We start from the raw sequence: 24,810 nt of genomic DNA on the forward strand, positions 1-24,810 counted from the left end.
ACCAAAATCAACAGATCATGGATGTTTTCAACAGAAAAAAAAAATTAATGCCTCCACTAATCATTTCACACACCCCTAGATAGAACATGTCTCTTCTGGTAATTGTCATTCTTACGCACTGCTTCTGCAAAACACTAGGTAATTCTGTAGATTTCTTCTAGCTCTTACTAATTATGGAGGTATTATAAGCACTCCTAATAACCCTGAAAATGTAGTCTCTGCAGACCCACAGAGAATAAGGTAGCCTGGCTGCAGATCTACTTTAGAAGTACAGGCATTAGTTCACATGAAAAACCAGAATTCATTATCACTTGAATTCAACACCAACAGTCACTGTCAGTGCAGGTCATATGAAGTCACGTCAGGAGCCATCAGGGGTCAAGTGAAGGTCTAGGACCACCATCTCTCATTACTAGCTTCACTCCAGCCAAAGAAATGTTCCACTTTCCTGTATGGCTTTGGCACTGGACCAGGTTCAAATCCAGAAAAATCCTTGTTTTTTCCCAATATGAACACTTACCCAGACATCTGCTACCTCTGTTTGCAGACTTGGCCCCCGTAAAGTGAGCTCCAAAATACTGGAATCCCTCTGGCTGCCAGGATGGGGATCAGCACCCCAGTAAGCACAACTAGTATCCTGTGAGAAAGAGGTTAAGCTGCCAGACCACTAAATACGGGTTTGTGGTTCTATGACCTCAACTCCCTGCAGAATGGCAATTTTCTGTTTACCTGTAGCTGCAGTGAGAGGACAGGCTTGGGGACCTGGGAATATTTGTGGAAAACTTTTTTTCCCAATTGTCAGTTGCCAAAAACAATGACAAGTTTGTGGTTATCATCTCCAAAGAGACCTTTGTAAGTGTTTGGAGGGTTCTTTCTTTCCTTTGATCCCTGGAGGCAGACAGGGTCTCCTAGGGAGGGAGGAGGAAGTACTGAGGTCTGACACAGGTGGGACTGGCCTTGAAGCATGTGTGTCACACTTGTATTCTCTGTTCCCCTGAAAAGTTTTTCTACCCCAAAAGAATTATTTCTCAGTCTTCAGACCTGTGGACCAAAGCATAATTTATGCTATAAGCAGAAATATAGAAACAAAGTAACAGAGAAGATTTTCTAAGAAATACAAATAAAATGAAGTACATGATAACAATATATAATTTACATTAGAAACCGATGGACACATTTGCACATCTCAATTACAGTTAATTTGGAAGTGCAGGTCAACATGGGAAGTTTGCAAAATACAGTTTTCCAATATTCACCCTTCCCCCAACTCCCATAGGTACAGGAAATCTAACAGAATGATATCTATAGACAACGGTAAATTCTGGGTTGAAACATTTCTTCAGTGATTTTAGATGTCAACTTCTTTTCCATGTGCACAGAGTGGGCAGGGGTGGGTCCCTTAGCAGCACCTGCCTCTTCAGCACCAGCCTCTTTAGCAGAGTCTCCTAGGGAGCACTGCTTAAAGTAAAAGTCCTACAGTGCATTGGTTTCTTCATTTTCTATGTTTGGTCCTCTACATACTGGTAAATATTATTTTTCCTATGTATGTGACTGGTACAACTGAGTGACAAAAGAATCACAAACAAAAAGATTTTGGATACTATTCTGCAGTTCATCATGACAAAACCGAGAATCATTGTATGCAGCCTTGCTGTTACTCCTTGCAGTCCTGTTTTTGGGGCTCATAATCTGGGCCAGCAGCTCCATGGTTTGTGTTCTGCACAGGCACAAGCAGCGTGTCCAACACATTCACAGGACTACTGTCTCCACCAGATACTCTCCTGAGTCCAGAGCCACCCAGAGCACCTTTGTGTCTTTTTACTTTCTCTCCTCCATCTTTCAAGTTTGTATTACTCTTATTTATAATCCCAGTTGATGGCTGGGCAACACCACGGCTATAATCTCTCTGTTTTCCAATTGTCAGCCCCTTTCTGCTCATGAGCAGTGGCCACAGTGTGCCCAGGTTCTGCCTTGCCTGAATAAGGAACACAAAATCTGCTCATCTTATTCAAAAGTATGAGTAAATGTATGCATTTGCACAGCATCCCATCGTTTATTCACTCACTGAGAGTGAGCACCGTAAGTGCAATTATGAAACAGGCACATTGCAATAGAGTCTGAACAAGACAGGCTGAGCTCCTGTCCCAGTAATAATAATAATTAATAGCAGCAACTAAAAATGAAAGATTATATAATTATTATGTAAGTATGTCTATCACTTGATAAAAAGAGGCTCTTAATTTCAATACAATAATCTAATGTGTCATTTTTCCCCTTCATAGAGAATGCTTTGTCCTGGTTAAGGCATCATTTCCTATTCTAAAATCACAGATAAATTCTTTTGTGTTTTCTTTAAAAAACTTCATTATCTGTCCTTAAAATTTGGATCTGCACCCCAAAGGGGGTGCCTGCATGGCTCAGTCAGTTAAGCATCTTCCTTGGGCTCAGGTTATGATCCCAGAGTCCTGGGATCGAGCCCCGCATCAGGCTCCCTGCTCAGGTGGGAGTCTGCTTCTCCCACTCCCTTGGCTGTTCCCCCTGCTTGTGCTCACTCTCTGTCAAGTGAATAAATAATATCTTTTAAGAAAAAGAATTAATTTTTTGTGTGGTGTGTTTAGAGATCCACTTTTCCCAAAGCAGCTAAGACATTTCATTATGAAAATGTTTTATAATACTTTGTTTTCACTTGTTCTCATCTGTCACTGGGGCATCTCATTAATATTACTCCGTGGAGCTGATTTTTTCCATGAAGATCTCCTTTAAATTTTCCCATCCTCTCCTGTCTATCACACAACCACAGCCCATCTTGGTGTCAAAAATCTTTGGGATGCCTGGATGGCTCAGTTGATTGGGTGGCTGCCTTTGGCTCGGGTCATGATCCCAGCATCCAGGGGGCTCCTTGCTCGGCAGGGAGCCTGCTTCTCTCTCTGCCCCTGTCTGCCATTCTGTCTGCCTGCGCTTGCTCTCTTTCCCTCTCTCTCTGACAAATAGATAAAAATAAAATCCTAAAAAAAACCTTCAGTGGCCCTTTTTCCTGAAGGGGTCCTTAAAACCACATTTAGAAAGAGAAGTGCACTCTGCTAGGACACATTTCTCTACAGTCGTCTCAGGACTTTTTTTTTTTTTTTCATGTCTTGTATCAGCTCTTTTCCAGAGTCTCTTGTCAAGGATTTTTGTAAGATGGTGATAGTGTCTTTCACTGGACCAAAGGGTAGATTGATTTCCTGACCAGTATAATAAAGGTTATACCTCCTTCTGAGGCAAGGTTGAACCTTTCTGTTTGTGATAAATAATAAAAGCTCTGGGCTGAGTTTCCTCAGCTGTGACATAAATCTGTTCACGCAGCATCTACCCGAGCCCCTTTGCCTCCCCTTGTGGGGTGTGGAGTGGGGAAGGGGCATGTGAACTGAAGTTCTTGCCTCCAGTTGTCAAATGATTAATAAAATCTTTTGTGTCCAGTCTAGGAATCTCGTGCATTCTGTCAGCAGCCATGAAACTGGCAACTAATTTATTTTGGCTAACATCCTTCACATTTCTTGGCAGTCTTGGTGACAAGGATGGTGCAATAAGGAGGCATGACTCTTTGGAAAGAAAGGGACAAAGTCTCTTTGTTAGTCTGGTTATGGAAAAGAAGGCTCTCTGGGACCAACAGCAAATTCTCTCATCCAGGTGTTAGACCAGGATGGTGGTGAGTAGGGCCTTCCACTGTCTTACCTGTTAATGAAGGCTGCTGTGTGGGGGAGTAGGATTGAAACAAGCAACCTGAATGTGCTTTGTTCTTTCATCTTACCCTGGCAGAAAGATGAAGGGTCTAGAAGTGGTGTTTGTTCTTTTCCTGATGTAGGGAAGGGAGGCACAAGGAGTCCCCACAGCTGATAAAGAGATTTGGGTGAATTAACATTGTAAGTTAATGTGGCTGAGCTGCATGTGGCCAGTAGCCTTCCAGAAACCAAAAAAAAAAAGTGTTCCTTACTAGCACCTTGCTTACAGCACACTGACACTCTCTCCCTCTGGACCTCCTGATGTCTTTGTCAGCCTAAAACCTGACTTCAACTGCTTTACACAAGCTTCAACATGTTTGGCGGAGAGAAGGAACTCAAACTTGTATAGATTTGTTGGATCAGGTGCCATGCCACTGTCTTCCATGGTTGTGGGAAGGGAGGTTAAGTGACAAGGACTATAGGGTCAAGTATGGCTGCAAACAGGCAGGAATAAAGAAACCTCTAAACCAAGCCACAAAGGGGAGATGCAAAGGGGAAGCCAGCTCAGACCTTAAGGTGAAAAGCATTGAAGAATGAAAAGTTGGGGTACCTTCCCTACTGCCCTGGTCATCTCCCACACATCATGTTAGTCTCTTCTGGCCCCTTGCATTCTCCAAGATCCTGCTCAAGGAATAACACAATCTTACTGCAGCCTCTGACTCATACAGATGTTAAACATTCTCATCTGTGTTCACATGGGGTGGGGGAGGTGGAAAAAGGGACCCAAACCAACTGATAAGGTTTGGGCAGAGTATGTAGTGAGAGAATAAAGCTACAGTGATGATGCAGGTGCTAATTCCATACCCTGTTGCTCTTTCTACATCGGAATCTATAGTAGGGATTGATGTAGTAAGGATTGATGTTCTTATACTTCCCTGACCCATAGTGTCAGAGGGGATTATTCCCATCTGCTGAGGTGCAGGTAGAAAAGTTGAAATCATGCCCCATAGGGTTAATGAGGTTGAAACTAGAAGAAAATTTAAATCTTTTTCAGGGAACTGTCTTCCCATAATCAACCACTGCATCTTTTCAAACCCCACTAACAATCCCACTAGCTGTCTCTGCAGAAGCCAGGACTTCTGTTCCAGGCCATGAGCAAGCAAGACTCTGCATTCCTTACCTTGGGTAATGAGACCATGACCCCATCCAGTTTATACCGGCTCTCAGAGCTTTTCCATAGTCCCTCTTCTTGTCCTAAGATAACCTCCTGACATCAGGGGCTGAATTTTGCCTCCTTCTAATGTTAAGTCTCCACCTCAAAGTGAACATGGGATGTGTGTCACATATATATTTGTTCAACATTCATGCTCCATCTTTCCTCATAAATAGTCTTATGTTTCCCTGCCCTTTTCATTAATATGTATATAATCTTAACCCCTATGATTATTAAAACAAAACAAAATAAAACTGTTCTTACCCACTTTGGGGAGGTGGATTTGAGGCTTGCCCTCCTGTTTCCTTGTCTGGCTGCCTCTTTTTATTTATTTAAGATTTTTTTTTAATTTTTTATTTTTTATAAACATATATTTTTAGTCCCCAGGGACTAAATTCACAGGTCTGTGAATCACCAGGTTTACACACTTCACAGCACTCACCAAAGCACATACCCTCCCCAATGTCCATAATCCCACCCCCCTTCTCCCAAATCCCCTCCCCCCAGCAACTCTCAGTTTGTTTTGTGAGATTAAGAGTCACTTATGGTTTGTCTCCCTCCCATTCCCATCTTGAATCATTGATTATTCTCCTACCCACTTAAGCCTCCATGTTGCATCACCACTTCCTCATATCAGGGAGATCATATGATAGTTGTCTTTCTCCGCTTGACTTATTTCGCTAAGCATGATACGCTCTAGTTCCATCCATGTTGTCGCAAATGGCAAGATTTCGTTTCTTTTGATGGCTGCATAGTATTCCATTGTGTATATATACCACATCTTCTTGATCCATTCATCTGTTGATGGACATCTAGGTTCTTTCCATAGTTTGGCTATTGTGGACATTGCTGCTATAAACATTCGGGTGCACGTGCCCCTTTGGATCACTACATTTGTATCTTTAGGGTAAATACCCAATAGTGCAATTGCTGGGTCATAGGGCAGTTCTATTTTCAACATTTTGAGGAACCTCCATGCTGTTTTCCAGAGTGGTTGAACCAGCTTGCATTCCCACCAACAGTGTAGGAGGGTTTCCCTTTCTCTGCATCCTCGCCAGCATCTGTCATTTCCTGACTTGTTGATTTTAGCCATTCTGACTGGTGTGAGGTGATATCTCATTGTGGTTTTGATTTGTATTTCCCTGATGCCAAGTGATATGGAGCACTTTTTCATGTGTCTGTTGGCCATCTGGATGTCTTCTTTGCAGAAATGTCTGTTCATGTCCTCTGCCCATTTCTTGATTGGATTATTTGTTCTTTGGGTGTTGAGTTTGCTAAGTTCTTTATAGATTCTGGACACTAGTCCTTTATCTGATATGTCGTTTGCAAATATCTTCTCCCATTCTGTCAGTTGTCTTTTGATTTTGTTAACTGTTTCCTTTGCTGTGCAAAAGCTTTTGATCTTGATGAAATCCCAATAGTTCATTTTTGCCCTTGCTTCTCTTGCCTTTGGCATTGTTCCTAGGAAGATGTTGCTGCGTCTGAGGTCGAAGAGGTTGCTGCCTGTGTTCTCCTCAAGGATTTTGATGGATTCCTTTCTCACATTGAGGTCCTTCATCCATTTTGAGTCTATTTTTGTGTGTGGTGTAAGGAATGGTCCAATTTCATTTTTCTGCATGTGGCTGTCCAGTTTTCCCAGCACCATTTATTGAAGAGGCTGTCTTTTTTCCATTGGACATTCTTTCCTGCTTTGTCGAAGATTAGTTGACCATAGAGTTGAGGGTCTATTTCTGGGCTCTCTATTCTGTTCCATTGATCTATGTGTCTGTTTTTGTGCCAGTACCATGCTGTCTTGATGATGACAGCTTTGTAATAGAGCTTGAAGTCCGGAATTGTGATGCCACCAATGTTGGCTTTCTTTTTCAATATCCCTTTGGCTATTCGAGGTCTCTTCTGGTTCCATATAAATTTTAGAATTATTTGTTCCATTTCTTTGAAAAAGATGGATGGTACTTTGATAGGAATTGCATTAAATGTGTAGATTGCTTTAGGTAGCATATACATTTTCACAATATTTATTCTTCCAATCCAGGAGCATGGAACATTTTTCCATTTCTTTGTGTCTTCCTCAATTTCTTTCATGAGTACTTTATAGTTTTCTGAGTATAGATTCTGTGCCTCTTTGGTTAGGTTTATTCCTAGGTATCTTATGGTTTTGGGTGCAATTGTAAATGGGATTGACTCCTTAATTTCTCTTTCTTCTGTCTTGCTGTTGGTGTAGAGAAATGCAACTGATTTCTGTGCATTGATTTTATATCCTGACACTTTACTGAATTCCTGTATAAGTTCTAGCAGTTTTGGAGTGGAGTCTTTTGGGTTTTTCACATATATTATCATATCATCTGCGAAGAGTGATAATTTGACTTCTTCTTTGCCGATTTGGATGCCTTTAATTTCCTTTTGTTGTCTGATTGCTGAGGCTAGGACCTCTAGTACTATGTTGAATAGCAGTGGTGATAATGGACATCCCTGCCGTGTTCCTGACCTTAGCTGAAAAGCTTTCAATTTTTCTCCATTGAGAATGATATTTGCGGTGGGTTTTTCATAGATGGCTTTGATGATATTGAGGTATGTGCCCTCTATCCCTACACTTTGAAGAGTTTTGATCAGGAAGGGATGCTGTACTTTGTCAAATGCTTTTTCAGCATCTATTGAGAGTATCATATGGTTCTTGTTCTTTCTTTTATTGATGTGTTGTATCACAGTGACTGATTTGCGGATGTTGAACCAACCTTGCAGCCCTGGAATAAATCCCACTTGGTCGTGGTGAATAATCCTTTTAATGTACTGTTGAATCCTATTGGCTAGTATTTTGGTGAGAATTTTTGCATCTGTGTTCATCAAGGATATTGGTCTATAGCTCTCTTTTTTGATGGGATCCTTGTCTGGTTTTGGGATCAAGGTGATGCTGGCCTCATAAAATGAGTTTGGAAGTTTTCCTTCCATTGCTATTTTTTGGAACAGTTTCAGGAGAATAGGAATTAGTTCTTCTTTAAATGTTTGGTAGAATTCCCCCGGGAAGCCGTCTGGCCCTGGGCTTTTGTTTGTTTGGAGATTTTTAATGACTGTTTCAATCTCCTTACTGGTTATGGGTCTGTTCAGGCTTTCTATTTCTTCCTGGTTCAGTTGTGGTAGTTTATATGTGTCTAGGAATGCATCCATTTCTTCCAGATCGTCAAATTTATTGGTGTAGAGTTGCTCATAGTATGTTCTTATAATAGTTTGTATTTCTTTGGTGTTAGTTGTGATCTCTCCTCTTTCATTCATGATTTTATTTATTTGGGTCCTTTCTCTTTTCTTTTTGATAAGTCTGGCCAGGGGTTTATCAATTTTATTAATTCTTTCAAAGAACCAGCTCCTAGTTTCGTTGATTTGTTCTATTGTTTTTTTCTATTTCATTGATTTCTGCTCTGATCTTTATGATTTCTCTTCTCCTGCTGGGCTTAGGGTTTCTTTCTTGTTCTTTCTCCAGCTCCTTTAGATGTAGGGTTAGGTTGTATACCTGAGACCTTTCTTGTTTCTTGAGAAAGGCTTGTACCGCTATATATTTTCCTCTCAGGACTGCCTTTGTTGTGTCCCACAGATTTTGAACCGTTGTATTTTCATTATCATTTGTTTCCATGATTTTTTTCAATTCTTCTTTAATTTCCCGGTTGACCCATTCATTCTTTAGAAGGATGCTGTTTAGTCTCCATGTATTTGGGTTCTTTCCAAACTTCCTTTTGTGGTTGAGTTCTAGCTTTAGAACATTGTGGTCTGAAAATATGCAGGGAATGATCCCAATCTTTTGATACCGGTTGAGTCCTGATTTAGGACCAAGGATGTGATCTATTCTGGAGAATGTTCCATGTGCACTAGAGAAAAATATGTATTCTGTTGCTTTCGGATGAAATGTTCTGAATATATCTGTGATGTCCATCTGGTCCAGTGTGTCATTTAAGGCCTTTATTTCCTTGCTGATCTTTTGCTTGGATGATCTGTCCATTTCAGTGAGGGGAGTGTTAAAGTCCCCTACTATTGTTGTATTATTGTTGATGTGTTTCTTTGATTTTGTTATTAATTGGTTTATATAGTTGGCTGCTCCCACGTTGGCGGCATAGATATTTAAAATTGTTAAATCTTCTTGTTGGACAGACCCTTTGAGTATGATATAGTGTCCTTCCTCATCTCTTATTATAGTCTTTGGCTTAAAATCTAATTGATCTGATATAAGGTTTGCCACTCCTGCTTTCTTCTGATGTCCATTAGCATGGTAAATTCTTTTCCATCCCCTCACTTTAAATCTGGAGGTGTCTTCGGGCTTAAAATGAGTTTCTTGGAGGCAACATATAGATGGGTTTTGTTTTTTTATCCATTCTGATACCCTGTGTCTTTTGACAGGGGCATTTAGCCCATTAACATTCAGGGTAACTATTGAGAGATATGAATTTAGTGCCATTGTATTGCCTGTAAGGTGATTGTTACTGTATATGGTCTCTGTTCCTTTCTGATCTACCACTTCTAGGCTCTCTCTTTGCTTAGAGGACCCCTTTCAATATTTCCTGTAGAGCTGGTTTGGTGTTTGCAAATTCTTTCAGTTTTTGTTTGTCCTGGAAGCTTTTAATCTCTCCTTCTATTTTCAATGATAGCCTAGCTGGATAGAGTATTCTTGGCTGCATGTTTTTCTCGTTTAGTGCTCTGAAAATATCATGCCAGCTCTTTCTGGCCTGCCAGGTCTCTGTGGATAAGTCAGCTGCCAATCTAATATTTTTACCATTGTATGTTACAGACTTCTTTTCCCGGGCTGCTTTCAGGATTTTCTCTTTGTCACTGAGACTTGTAAATTTTACTATTAGGTGATGGGGTGTGGGCCTATTCTTATTGATTTTGAGGGGCGTTCTCTGAACCTCCTGAATTTTGATACTCGTTCCCTTTGCCCTATTGGGGAAATTCTCCCCAATAATTCTCTCCAGTATACCTTCTGCTCCCCTCTCTCTTTCTTCTTCTTCTGGAATCCCAATTATTCTAATGTTGTTTCGTCTTATGGTGTCACTTATCTCTCGAATTCTCCCCTCGTGGTCCAGTAGCTGTTTGTCCCTCTTTTGCTCAGCTTCTTTATTCTCTGTCATTTGATCTTCTATATCACTAATTCTTTCTTCTGCCTCATTTATCCTAGCAGTGAGAGCCTCCATTTTTTATTGCACCTCATTAATAGCTTTTTTGATTTCAACTTGGTTAGATTTTAGTTCTTTTATTTCTCCAGAAAGGGCTTTTATATCTCTCGAGAGGGTTTCTCTAATATCTTCCATGCCTTTTTCGAGCCCGGCTAGAACCTTGAGAATTGTCATTCTGAACTCTAGATCTGACATATTACCAATGTCTGTATTGATTAGGTCCCTAGCCTTCGGTACTGCCTCTTGTTCTTATTTTTGTGTTGAATTTTTCCGTCTTGTCATTTTGTCCAGATAAGAGTATATGAAGGAGCAAGTAAAATACTAAAAGGGTGGCAACAACCCCAGGAAAATATGCTTTAACCAAATTAGAAGAGATCCCAAATCGTGAGGGGGGAGAAAGGGTTAAAAAGAGGTTCAAAAAGGAAGAAAGAAAAGAACAAAGAAAAGAAAAAGAAAAGAAAAGAATTTTAAAAAAAGAAAACAAATAAAGAAAAATATAAAAAAGAAAAAATATATATATATTAAACTAGTTAAAAAACGTTAAAAAAGAAAAAGGTAAAAGTTAAAAAAAATTTACCAGAAGGTGAGAAAAAAAACAAAAAATGAAAAAGAAAAAAATTAAATTAACTGCAAGACTAAAAAACATCACAGGGAAAAAGTCATGAGTTCCGTGCTTTGCTTTCTCCTCCTCTGGAATTCTGCTGCTCTCCTTGGTATTGAAACCGCACTCCTTGGTAGGTGAACTTGGTCTCGGCTGGATTTCTTGATGATCTTCTGGGGGAGGGGCCTGGTGTAGTGATTCTCAAGTGTCTTTGCCCCAGGCGGAATTGCACCGCCCTTACCTGGGGCGGGGTGAGTAATCCGTTCGGGTTTGCTTTCAGGAGCTTTTGTTCCCTGAGCGCTTTCCGTAGAGTTCCCGGACGACAGGGAATACAAATGGCGGCCTCCTGGTCTCCCGCCTGGAGGAGCCGAAAGCCCAGGGCCCCACTCCTCAGTGCGCCCTCAGAGAACAGCGCCCAGTTACTGCCGTCTGCCTGACCTCAGGCCGCACTCCGAGCTCAGCGAGCCTGCGACCGGTTCAAGGTAACCCCGAGCTGTGAGCTTACTGTCGGCTCTGTCTCTGTAGCCGGCTTTCCCGTTCCAATACCGGCAAGCTCTGCGACACTCAGACACCCCCGATCCTTCTGTGACCCTGCGGGACCTGAGGCCACGCTGACCCCGTGTGGAGTTCGCCCCGGTTTAGCCTCTGGAGCGATGTCCCTCAGCAGAACAGACTTTTAAATGTCCTGATTTTGTGCGCCGTTGCTCTGCCGCTTGCCTGGAGCCGGCCCCTCCCCCTGGGGTCTATCTTCCCGTCGCTTTGGATTCACTTCTCCGCCGGTCCTACCTTTCAGAAAGTGGTTGTTTTTCTGTTTCCAGAATTGCTGTTCTTCTTCTCTTCGATCTGCCGATGGATTTTCAGGTGTTTGCAATCTTTAGATAAGCTATCTAGCTGATCTCCGGCTAGCTGAAGTAGTCTCAGCCTGCTACTTCTCCGCCATCTTGACTCCTCCCCCTTGTTTTAAGATTTTATTTATTTATTTAACAGAGAGAGAGAGAGAGAGAGAGAGAGAGAGATCACAAGTGGGCAGAGAGACAGGCAGAGAGAAAGGGGGAAGAAGGCTTCTGGCTGAGCAGAGAGCCCGATTCTGGGCTCGATCCCAGGACCCTGAGACCTTGACCTGAGCCAAAGGCAGAGGCTTAACCATCTGCCACCCAGGTGCCCCAGTTGGCTGCCTCTTGAATGAACCTTTCCTTATACCCCTGATGTCTCAGTGAGAGGTTTTGCTGTGCATTGGGCAGAGGGGCTCGGATTCAGTTCCAAAGTGTTCAGGAGTCACACTCCACTGCCATTTGCCACCCTGTGGGCAGGTCGGAATCTAGCATGAGTGTTTCTACCCTCTGGTATCCAAATGTTCACTCTATAGATGGTCTGTTTGTTGACAAGTAACAAGTCTAAGTGTCAGTAGCACTGAGTTGTCCGTATTACATTTCTGACACTAGGGATGGCTAATAAAACCCGAAAATAATTAGAGTCCTGTTTTCCAATTAAGGTTTGTTGGAACTATGTGAGTAGAATTACAACACTTGATTCTTCCAGTGATTAAAGAAAACTTGGTGATTTTGTCATTTGGAGCCTCTGGCAAAGGGAGAAAGCCTCCACCTGAAGGCCCCCCTTGGGGGTCTTAAACTCAAAACTCCCCTGGCAAAACTAACAGTGATGTGGATTCTAAAAGAGGCTATTCAGTTGCTACAGAGCTCTGATTAAAACTGAAAGCTGACCCGCAGAGAACTTGGATCTCCCCAGCCCAATATTTTCATTTTGGGGTAGGTGAACTTAGTAGGTATGGCTTACAACTGTAATTTACACATAGAATGGGATACTTCTACAGTAATAAAAACAAATGAAATTCATTTGTATTCAACAACATGGGATGATTCCCATGAACCTAATGTTGAGTGAAAGAAGTCAGACACATGGAAATATATACTATTTAGGTATGGATCCTTAAAAAGGAGTCTGAGCACCAAATTCCATTATGGCGGTGGGGAGGGTCCCCCACACCAACAAGACACGAGCAGTGTGTCCTACAACTCAGCAATTCTAATGCCTAGAAACAGCATCAAATTCTATAGGTTAAGGCCTCAGTCCCACAAGACTGCCTTTGTCTCTCCTTCAGATGCCTGTAGTAAGCCCACATTATCAACCTGTGCTTCTTACTGATTAGCTAAAGATAGGAGGTTCTGATGACCCTCTTTCTTGAATTCAATTAATTTGCTAGAGCAGCTCACAGAACTCAGAAAAAGTTTACTTACATTTATTGGTTTATTTGGATATAGTACATTTACAAGGAAATCCAACTCTCCCAACTCTCCCAGGCAAATTCTCAACTATACAAGAAAAGTCAGGAGCTGTGTTCGGTGGACATTTTATGTCCCCTTCCTATGCCTGAAACAAATCTTGCTGGCTCTAGGGTCTCTGATTCACCAAGTGTCTTCTATATGTCTGTCCTGGTTCACTGATGGGTCACAGGAGCTGACACCTAATGGTGTCCACTGGGTTGCTGTGGCTGTTTGGCTTCAGAGCCAGCCATGCAAACCTGAAAGCAGTATAATCATTCCACTCAGAGCTCAGAACTCAGTGTTTTGGGTTGTTGCCTATGTTCTAGCGATTTAGTTTTCCATGTTGGGCACTACAGGCAGTTTGATTAAGGACACCTTCTTTGTGGCTGCAAAATAGAAATAAACCTCAGCTATTGGTCTGTTGTCTGGTAAGAACATGGTAAGGACGTTTTCTCTGAGGGTACTGACCACTGTCAAGGTGCTGATCAAGTCTGGTTCTGTGTTGATGTAGAGGCTATCAGTATATGCCAGGGTTGTGGCTGCAGGAGAAAGATGATGTGTTTGTCTCATGGTTTGGGAGGCTCGTGCTCACTCCTCGCAGAATGACTCCATTGCACCTTTGACCTGCCTCTCCAGTTTATTGGTCATGCTTCACCACTGATGACACATTCATATAGGTTGACTCTGGCCACACCATTCTGGTCTTTAAAATGAATCTGCATCACCTTTGAGACTTTCCAGTCCATTTACAACTTGACCTATGTTATGCCTTTTGTCACAAAAACTATTTACTTCCTTTACCTCCTCCTGGCCCAACATGGTAAGGCAATTTGGTGATTGGATGTGACTGTCCTTCAAAAAGGGATTATCATGGGACGCCTGGGTGGCTCAGTTGGTTAAGCGGCTGCCTTCGGCTTGGGTCATGGTCCCAGGGTCCTGGGAACGAGTCCCACATCAGGCTCCTTGCTCAGCCGGGAGCTTGCTTCTCACTCTACCTCTCCCTGCTTCTCTGTCTGCCTGTGCTTACTCTCTCTGACAAATAAATAAAAAAGGGATTATAATTCCTTCAGCTGCTTCCAGGAAAAGGATGAGAGGAGTAGTGGGGATTATATGGAACTATGTTCCAAATCTGAATTCCATATCCACCATTCCTTGGCAGAATGTGGCTTTCCTTCCTTAGTGGCCACCCCAGGCCAGCACTGTTTGTACACCTCCAAGTGATAGCCCAGCTCAAATAGGGTTATGAGACACAAATGTAAATCTGGTTACATTTATAGAGAAGAGTTTGTCTCCTTTATACCTGAATCTCTGGGATGAAATGTTTGGGTAGAAATAAGTGATGACTGGGAAAAAAGTGAAACTGTAGATCTTGTAATGGGGCACATTGATTCTTTGCAGGCAAAGGAAAAGCAAAAAACTGGTACTTTTTTTTATTTTTTATTTTTAAGGAATACCTTAGCCCCAGGACGTATGAGGAGAGAGGGGTGTTAATGATATTTTGTCTTTCTGTATCTCCTCCCCTAGGGCTTCCCTCCAGAAGCAAGTAACCTCCATCCTGCTACAGCATTCCAGCTGTTGCATGTATCTTAAATTTAACTGACTGCTAGCTCTCCCCTGACAGTTAAGCTGAGTATCCCCAGTGAGTGATCTTGGCAGAGGTGGCCATAACAGAAGGAAAAATCAGGTGAGTATTTTCTATTTCAGTTTGAGTAATGGTCTGTAAGGGAAGGGGGCTTATCAAGAATCCAGGTGATTGAGTGCTCACATGTGGGAAAGGGGTTCTCCTTGGATAGAATGTATAAACCTAGAAAAATCTCATGAGAACAGGAGATAAATCTTGGTAAATTTATATGTGTGGGAAAAAATTCTAAGTGGAGAATATAGGATTTCAGTTGCCATGATAATAATAACCTAAACTTCCAGTCTCAAGAAAGGAATCTGAATATAAAAATTATTTAGTGGGAAATGACAGAATGGCTACTAAGAATTTGGCAACAGGGGTGATCATCTCATCACAGACTGTGGTTGGATTCCTGGGGAATTTCTTAATTCTTTTCCACTTTTTTACCACTACATATACCCTTCGGTGGATGCATGTTAAGGTCTATAGATCTGATTCTCAAGCACCTGACTTAGTCAATTCCTTGTTTATTCTTTCTAAAGGAATCCCCCATACAGTGGAGATTTTGGATTAAAACACACACACACCCCCGTTATTTTGGAGGTAAACTTGCTCAGTGTGTTTACAGTTGCCAGGAGGGTGTCCATCGGCACCACTGCCTTTTGGGTATCTTCCAGACCATCACAATCGGCCTCAGGAACTCAGAGCAGACAGAGCTTAAAACAAAAACTTCCAAGTTCATTGGCTTTTTGGTCACCGTATGCTAGAAGTTGCAAATGCTGGTGGTAAACATCATAATTCTTATTTATGTGTTTGGCAAAAGCATGGACAAAAATAGGACAGCAAAAACATCACAAAGCAAAAGGATCGGGCATATTGTTCTGGAATAGTTGGTGACAAAACTACAGAGTTGCTACACACAGAATTGCCGTCTTCCCTGAGGCCCCCGCCCTGCCCAAGTCCAGGCCCTGCCCAAGTCCAGGCCCTGCCCAAGTCCTGCCCCTGTAACCGCCTCTCCTGTCTGCACATGCGTAGTTGCCTGCAGACGCGGAAGTGAATGGGCTGAGTGACAGAAACACTCGGGTGAGTGGATTTCGGATGTTCAGTCTCACACCAGTGGTTTGTGGCCTCACAGCCTCCAATCTTCCATACCCAGGTTCTCTGGAGGTTACAACTGATGTTCTCGCCTTTCGGGCCAACATGAGTCCCAGCATCGTCGTGAGACGTCCCAGGCCCGGTAGCTCCGGGGCGCGGCGTCCGTGTCCGCTTTCAGCCCCTGGATTCGTGGAGACGCCACTTCAGGCGCTCCACTGTCCTGCCCTGCCCCCGTCCCGGATGCGGGAAGGTGGGGCTCTATTCTGTGCCGCGGTCCGGGCTGCCGCTGCCGCAGAACACATGGGCTTCACAGAGGAGCAGTGAGGTGGGAAGAAAAGGGGAGAAACCGCCTCACTGGCTTGTCTCTGTGTTCACGAGCCCCTCCTGGGCAGCGGGCGGCCGAGGACTGTCTTACTTGTTGAGGTCCTCCCCGTGTGCGTGGTTGTCACAGGAAGGGGGTGTGTGCGTTCTAGGCATTAAGAAGCCTGTGTTCACTCAGGGTCCACTTGTCAGGACTGATCTTATCTGAGAAACAAGCCCAGAGGAAGAGGAAAGGAAGAGGAGGCAGGAATGACTCATGCCCAGGTAAAATTCACATTCTTGATAGTTTCTTCTGTCTTTCCTAAAATGCTGGTTTTTCTAGATTTGGTAATGTACTCTCAAGGGACCTGCCTAACGTTTGCTGGAACTCACCCCAGCCTTGCCTCCTTACCTCTCATCTCCACTTACATTCCATCTCATCAGGACCTAGAGACAGGAACCTATGAAGAGACCCTGTTGGGGGATCATCAGGGGGAGGGTTTCATACTCAGGTGTGAATCAGAAACTGGGAGTGGGGCTTTGGTGTCAGTGCGTTTGGCAAAGGGGACTATTTTAGGAGTTGCGTATGAATGCACTGTCAGTTCCATGTAGAGTAGCATCAAGAAGCATTGCATTAAGGGGCCCCTGGGTGGCTCAGTCAGTTAAGCCTCTGCCTTCGGCTCAGGTCATGATCCCAAGATCCTGGGATAGAGTCTGGAATGGGGTTCTTTGCTGTGGGGATAGGGGAGCTGGTTCTCCCCTTCCCTCTGCTGCTCCTCCTGCTTGTGCTCTCTCGCTCTCTCTGTGTCGAATAAATAAATACAATCTTAAAAAAAGAAGTCCTTCAGCAAAATAAGTCAGGCAGAGAAAGACAAATATATGATTTCCTGGATATTTGCAATTTAAGAAACAAAACAGATGAACATAGGGGAAGGAGGAAAAAGAGGGAAGCAAACCATAAGAGACTCTAACGGTAGAGAACAAACATAGGGGTGATGGAAAGAGGTAGGTAGGTGATGGGGAGATGGGCATTAAGGAGAGCACTTGTCCTGTTGCGCTTGGGGTGTTACATGTAAGTGATGAATGGTTAAACTCTGCTCCTGGAAAAAATATTACACTGCACGTAAACTAACTAGAACTTAAGTACAAATTTGAAAAAGAAAAAAATGACCTACACATTTATGTGCCATATTAATATGCAGGAACAGCTGGAAAATAAGACTGAGAAGGGGAAAATCTGTTGTCCCTGATTTTACAAAGCATTTGATGCTAAACAAGTGAATCAGCATGTTTCTAGTTCTAAAATATTAATAATTTGGGTTAGAGTTGAAAGTTCTGAAACCTATCAATGATAAAGGATGTTTTATTGTATAATTTGTTTTAACAGTTAAGTTCTTTAACATCACTCAAAGCATATCCATCACATGAAGACCCTTGCTCATTAAGGAACTTTTGTGTAGCCGGTGTTTTAGCTAAAAATGTTTCAGCCATTACATTGGAGCAAAAACTTAGTCTTTGTTATAACCAATTGTTACTAAAATGTTACATTTCTTTTGTTTTAAACATCACATGCCATATATCCTTGTTTTGAGGTAAAACCCCAAGCAGTGTTGCAGATTTTGGACAAAGAAGTAAACATCTCCTTCCCTGTCATGACCTCCATCATCACTCACCAACTCTGTAATCACTGTTGCCTGTTCTCTGGAAGATTAAGTGTGTGTCTTTTAAGAATGCATTTACTGGGGTGTCTGGGTGGTTCAGTGGGTTAAAGCCTCTGCCTTAGGCTTGGGTCATGATCCCAGGATTCTGGGATCGAGCCCCGCATCAGGCTCTCTGCGCTGCAGGGGGCCTGCTTCCTCCTCTCTCTCTCTGCCTGCCTCTCTACCTACTTGTGATCTCTGTCTGTCAAATAAATAAATAAAATCTTGAAAAAAATAGTGGTAACAATAGTAACATACTATGTGTGTACATATAAAATGACATTTTCTGCAGGTCTGTGTTTTTAACTTGGAACTTGTTTTATCTTTTCTCACTTAGGAAACCCTCTATCAATGTACTTTCAACACTATCTGTTACTTACCTGTGTGATTTTCAGGTTCAAGTCTAAATTCCGAACACCTGGTTCAGGTGCCAGCTTTGCCATTTCTTAGTTATCTGACCCAAGGCTAGTTTCTTAGAGTTTCTGTGACAGTTGCTTTTTCTATAAAGTGGACACAGATATTTCCCTAATGTTATTACACAAAATAATACCCATTTGAGTAATGTTTAGTACATCATAAATGTTTAAAAACTTTTGTTTCTGCCATTATAATCATCATCATCACGTTCTTGCATTTTAAACTTTCTTAAAAGGCACTGTGAATTTTGTAATCTTTAAAGACACTACTCATCGGATGCGGAAGAAGGGGAACCCTCCTACACTGTTGGTAGGAATGCAAACTGGTGTAGCCATTCTGGAAAACAGTATGGAGGTTCCTCAAAAAGTTGAAAATAGATCTACCCTATGACCCAGCAATTGCACTACTGGGTATTTACCCTAAAGATACAAATATAGTGATCCAAAAGGGCACGTGCACCCGAATGTTTATAGCAGCAAGGTCCACAATAGCCAAACTATGGAAAGAGAGTAGATGTCCATCAACAGATGAATGGATAAAGAAGATGTGGTATATATATACAATGGAATACTATGCAGCCATCAAAAGAAATGGAATCTTGCCATTTGCAACAACATGGATGGAACTAGAGGGTATTAGACTGAGCGAAATAAATCAATCAGAGAAAGACAATTATCATATGATCTCCCTGATATCTGGAAGTTGAGAGGCAGAGTGGGAGGTTTGGGGGGTAGGGAAGGAAAAAATGAAACAAGATGGGATCGGGAGGGAAACAAACCATAAGAGTCTCTTAATCTCACAAAACAAACTGAGGGTTGCTGGGGGTTAGGGATAGGGTGGTTGGGTGATGGACATTGGGGAGAGTATGTGCTATGGTGAGTGCTGTGAAGTGTGTAAGCCTGATGATTCACAGACCTGTACCCCTGGGGCAAATAATACATTATATGTTAATAAAAGTAATTTTAAAAAGACACTACTCATAGTGTAGCTCCTCAAAGAAACAACTGGTGTGTCAAATGTGCTATCTAACCCTTCTATGTAGTCCATCTTGTGATACATTTTATTTGTATATTTTGTTGTTCACAAAATTGTGGAGTGCACAATGATTTTGTGGCTTTATGTCCTCTGGTTGAGAAGTACAATAACACAAAATTATCTTACACTGAGTTGTCACTACAGCCAAATCAGTCTTTATGCTTCTCTCCTATAATTTGTGTGAAGATAAGAACTCTCCCCATGGTCTCTTAGTGTAATGTGTTTTTCATTACAGGTGCTGTTGACCTTCAGGGATGTGGTCATAGAATTCTCTCTGGAGGAGTGGGAGTGCCTGGACCCTGCTCAGAGGGCCTTGTACAAGGATGTGATGTTGGAGAACTATAGGAATCTGGTCTCCTCGGTGAGGATAATGTCCCTCTAGATGTCGAGATCTGCCCTAGTGACTTTCTTGTGGGGCCCCTGCCCTGCTAGCCTGGGACTGATGCTATATCGACTCCGAATTGAAAGCTTCAAGAGAAGGCACCTGGACGTTCATCTCCTCCTTTCTTCAGATGATCTGCCCACTCCGTGTTGCTTTTACCACTTGAGTAATCATAAAACCTTGTAGCAAAATTTTAAAATATTGGATTCCTTGGTTTTACTCCCGTGCGTTTGAGTCAGTAATTCTCAGAAGAGAGCTAGATGTCTATAAAGGTAAAATATTTCCTAAGCCAGTCAGTGAACAAAATCAGTGTAGACCCATCTGTAACATCTTCTGTCCTCAGCTGAGCAAGGGGCTGGGATTATGTTCTAGAAAAGCCCCAGCACATAGTTCTCCTTTCTTATAAGCAGGACTCTCTGACCCAAATAGTATCTCTATTTTGGAGCAAGGGACAGAGCCAAGGGCTGTGGAAGGCGAGCTGAAAATAGTGAAAAAACCAAGTGGGTGGGACTATACCAAAGAGGCGAACACTGGTAGCAGCTGAGGTGGCCAGAGATGCAACTGCTTCATTAAATATTGTTTGGGAAACTTTCCTCAAAGAGGAGAGGTCTGTGAGAAAAGAAAAGTACTTGTGAGCCCTCAAAGGAACTCTCCCCCATTTCTCTGTTCTGCAGACATGACATTCCAGCTGATGCAGAGGCTATGGCAGTCTTTATCCTGACCTGTGACACTCTTACCTGGCTGCTGTGACCTTTTTGGTCCCTTGGCTTTGAGAGGGATGAGAAGGGCTGTTTCGTAGGGGTCCTCTTTTTCTCTGGTCTCTCCCTCCATACTTGATGCCAGCTGATTCCATCTGATCTGTCAGTTCCTCCATAGATCTGACTCCAGGACCTGTCCAGGTCTCATCCTCTGTTCCTATGTTTCGGAGATAGGAAAACATTGGCTGTTCCTCCATGGAACTTGGGGCCCCAAGGCTGCATGGGACTGTCTCAGGGCTTCCCGGTCATTTTGTCAGGCCTGCTCTTGCCACACATCAAGAGTATAACCAGGCAGTAGGGTGGGTTCTGAGATGATTTGTCAGCAGTACTATGCAGACAGTAGACAGAGATTCTCTTTGAAACCCAGTCCTACATGGGGAGCATCTCTTGTCTTCTCAAAGACTCTGCAAAATCGAACTCCCTTGCTTTATATCTCTTATCTTGCCTTATTTTCCTTCCTGCACTCTGCCTGGGCTAGTAATGCAGACAATACTTGGCTTGTCCAGATTTTGTATTTTCTTAAGTCTGTGCAGTTTGGCTTGTGAAACATGTTTTCCTAGGTTCTGGAATAATCCTCTTTTTCTGCTCTGATAACCCACTTTTAGATGATGGACAACTTCTGGTGGACTTATCCACAGAGGGGTTTTATTGGGTAACAACATTTTTGAAGAAGAACATTTTGATTACTGTATTACAGTGCTGTCCTGCCACTTACAGAAGTGCCCAGTTAAGCCACTGAATGGGGTGGTCAGCAAGTCCTAGGGAGGCTGAGATAGGAAATATCAGGGAAGTCTGACTGATGAGTGATTGTAATTCTCTTTCTGTTCCTTTAGAGTGTCACATAGTCTCTCAAAGACAGTGTGGCAGTGTTGATCAAATAGCTAATGATCATTCCCTTTGAGCCAGCAATCATAGATGTACAAACTTATCCCAAGGAGGACATATATTTTAAAATATATACTACATTACATTGTATGTTAATTTAAATATATATATATATATATATATATATATATATATATATCAAGATTTGCTTCTTGAGTGCTGAGGGTTATGGCTCAACAGCAGTTTCCCCCAAACCTACTCAAATTCCTGAACTTTATGAAAAAATTGTCTTAGTCCCTTTATTTCTATTTCACCTGACTTACCTATTACTAAAATACCTTCTTCTCAAGTTGGTTGGATTTGTAAAATTGGACATCTTGAGAAAAAAATTTTTTTATTGAATTACTATATTCATTCATGCCAGAAATCATTAAATTGATTTGCCATAATTTTTATATAGGATACCTTGCTTTTTCTGTAGTATATTTTAAGTTTTCTAAATATAATTTCTTGGATTTTATTTGAATTTTACTGATTTTCGTATTTTGGTACAAAATGTTTTATTCTGGGGCACCTGGGTGGCTCAGTGGGTTAAAGCCTCTGCCTTCGGCTCAGGTCATGATCCCAGGGTCCTGGGATCGAGCCCCACATTGGGCTCTCTGCTCAGTGGAAAGCCTGCTTCCCTCTATCCCTCTGCCTGCCTCTCTGCATACTTGTGATCTCTGTCTGTCAAATAAATAAAATCTTTTTTAAAAAGACTTATTTATTTGAAAGAGAAAGAGAAAGAGGATGAGAGAGCATGAGCAGGAGGGGTGGAGGGAGAGGGAGAATCTCAAGAAGTCTCTGCACTGAGCATGGAGTCCAACATGGGGCTCAGTCCCAGGACCCTGTGATCATGACCAGAGCCAAAACCAAGAGTGGGATGCTTAACCAGCTGTGCCCCCCGGGCACCCAAAGAAGCACTATGGTTTTTATATAACAAGGAAACTCAGTCTCAAAAAGGTTAGCATGCCAAATTGGTAAATTTCTATTTATAAAACATATTAAGTAAGTAATAATTTGGTTGGTATGTTCCTTTTAGCTAATCTATCCACATCTCCCCCAAAGTTCAGACCTTGACAAAACCTGCTAACTCTGTCGTCCCCACCACGGACTCACCATCTTGCACACATGTCACTCTCCATTATTGAATTCTGACACACTTTCATGGCATCTGCCTGTGTAGAGTGAGTTCATCCATTCTGCCCTTGATGCCAATGTCCAGAATTTTGCTTTTGATGCCTTCTAAGAACATTTTTGTACATGTCTATATGTAGGGCTCTCTTGAGTAAATGCTTATAAATAGAAAGCAATGGGTATTCCTTTTGAGAAATTTCAGGGCAAATATTAGAATAGAGCTAAACCTGTATTCCTTCCACTGTATCATGCTAATTGCCTTCTTCATCTCTTCCATTCTCCCCCGTTCATTGATCTCCCCTGTTCATTGATTCATGGATCTGGATGAGGAACACTGTTTTTTCCTTAGCAGATTAATTTTGAGCCCCTGGACACCCAAGTCTCCTCAGCGTTCCCTGTCCTTACCCATTCCACATTGTATAAAGATCCCTACTCTCCCAGAGGACAGCTAGTTCAGCATAGCAACATGCCTGGTCACTGTTTGAATCAACACATTCAGGAAGTGATGATTGAGATGCTCTTATCCAGGTGGGATGAGTCAGTAACAGTATTAGTAATACAACTCAATTCCTGTGCCTTTCTTGAAGCATTTCCCTGTATACTGGTGGGGTTTGCTATGGCCTTGTGCTCACTTCCTGAGTGGGCAGTAATAAACTGTTCAGTGCTCAAGGACATGTGGTCTGAGCCTGCAGGCCTAGATTCAGATTTTAGCTTCCACATTTTTTTCCCTGTGTGAATTAGTGTTGGATACATAAACATGATGGGCCTGCTTTTTTTTAATTATTTTATTTTTATTTATAAATTTTTATAAATAATAGTTTTATTTATTTATTTATTTGTGAGAGAGAGAGACAGAGAGAGAGAAAGAGAGAGCACAGAAGCAGGCAGAGTGGCAGGCAGAGGCAGAGAGAAGCAGGCTCCCTGTGGGGCAAGGAGCCTGATGCAGGACTCAATCCCAGGACGCTGGGATCATTACCTGAGCCGAAGGCAGCAGCTTAACTGGGCCACCCAGGCATCCCCAGGCCTGTTGTTTTAATCTGAAATACTATGATAACGTATCTCGAAAATATTTTAAATATGTTCATGCTGTTAGAAAGAAAGATTTTGAATGTTGTATAACATACAGCAAGGACTGGAAATTTACCTTTCTTTCCTAATATTTCTTGACCTCCTCCTATGTTTAATATGTAATTGGCCTTTGCCCACAGTATATTGTATTTGTATTCATTTTGTGGTTTGTTTCATCTCAGTGTTTTCTACCTTAGTAAAATTTCAAAGCACATACTCCGCAGTACATGTATTCTGTGACTACAGAATCACATTATTAAAGGCTGCTTCACAGTTTGGAAATAGCTCTGTTGATTGGTAGTTAACTGCAGGTATGAAATCATAATTCTGAATTCTGATTGCCTTCCCAAATTCTTCATCTTAAAATATTATGTATTTACCTGCACCAGATATTTAAAAAGTCAGTGGTTATTTTTTTTTAAGATTTTATTTATTTATTTGACAGAGATGATGAATAGGCAGAGAGGCAGGCAGAGATGGGGAGACAGGCTCCCTGCCGAGCAGAGAGCCTGGTGTGGGGCTTGATCCCATGACCCTGGGATCATGACCCAAGCTAAAGGCAGAGGCTTTTAACGCACTGAGCCACCCAGGCGCCCCAAGTCAGTGGTTCTTAACATAGGTTTCAATGTTCATATTATGTATTCCTTCTGGAGTAGGAGCTCTGTACTTTGTTTTGAAGAAAGAAGTCTTTAGAATGCCACAGATTATAATGGTTTTTAATTGTTTTGGCTTCTTATTTATCTTCTGGATTTACTGTGGATTTCTAAAATGTTTATTCATTTTATTACGATTTATAGGTAATTGTTTTTAAATATCTTTTGTGTATTATGACCGTCATGCACCAATGGTTAATGTTGTGAAATGCCTATTCTGCATGAATATAGAAGGTTTTATTATAGAACTTCAGAACAGTATTTTGTTATTCTTACAATGGTGTTTTATCAAGTTCTTCTCATTTTCTCAGTGCTATTTTTATTTTGTAATTGTGAATTGCCATTTTTTGTTAGATAGGTTGTTAAGATAGTATTTACCATTTTGATCTATAGTCCTCTGCTTTATTGTACCTATATAATTAGGTATGTGTATATGCATTAATATAATATTGCTTTCCTTCAAATATGAAACACCCTAATGTCCATGCCAATTGGTGAATTCTTTGGGGTGGCAACAGAAAGATACCACTTTGTTTAGGGCTTATGTAAATACTCTGAGTGGTTTGCTCATAGGGTGTTAGAACTGGGCTTTCCTGAAAATAATTTTATCTGTGTGTAAACACAGATGTGTAAATAAACACCCTTTGTTTATTGAGGAATCCAATTCCCTTTATTCCTAAATATTTGTGTACTGTGGTTGAGAAGTTTTATAACTATATCAGCATTACTTTTGGCCTAATATTATGTTTTCAAGGTAAAATATTCACTTTATAACTCTATTAATAGGGAATCTATGGTTCTTTATATCTTTCAGATATCGCTGTTAGAAG

General features: G+C 41.8%; 1 pseudogene; it reads left to right on the forward strand.

Annotated features, from left to right (window-relative positions):
* The first annotated feature begins 601 nt into the window (after positions 1-601).
* LOC116580059 lies at positions 602-15,990 on the forward strand (annotated as a pseudogene).
* The last annotated feature ends 8,820 nt before the right edge of the window (positions 15,991-24,810 follow it).

Source organism: Mustela erminea, chromosome 19 (assembly GCF_009829155.1).
Source record: "Mustela erminea isolate mMusErm1 chromosome 19, mMusErm1.Pri, whole genome shotgun sequence".
Taxonomy (NCBI): Eukaryota; Metazoa; Chordata; class Mammalia; order Carnivora; family Mustelidae; genus Mustela; species Mustela erminea.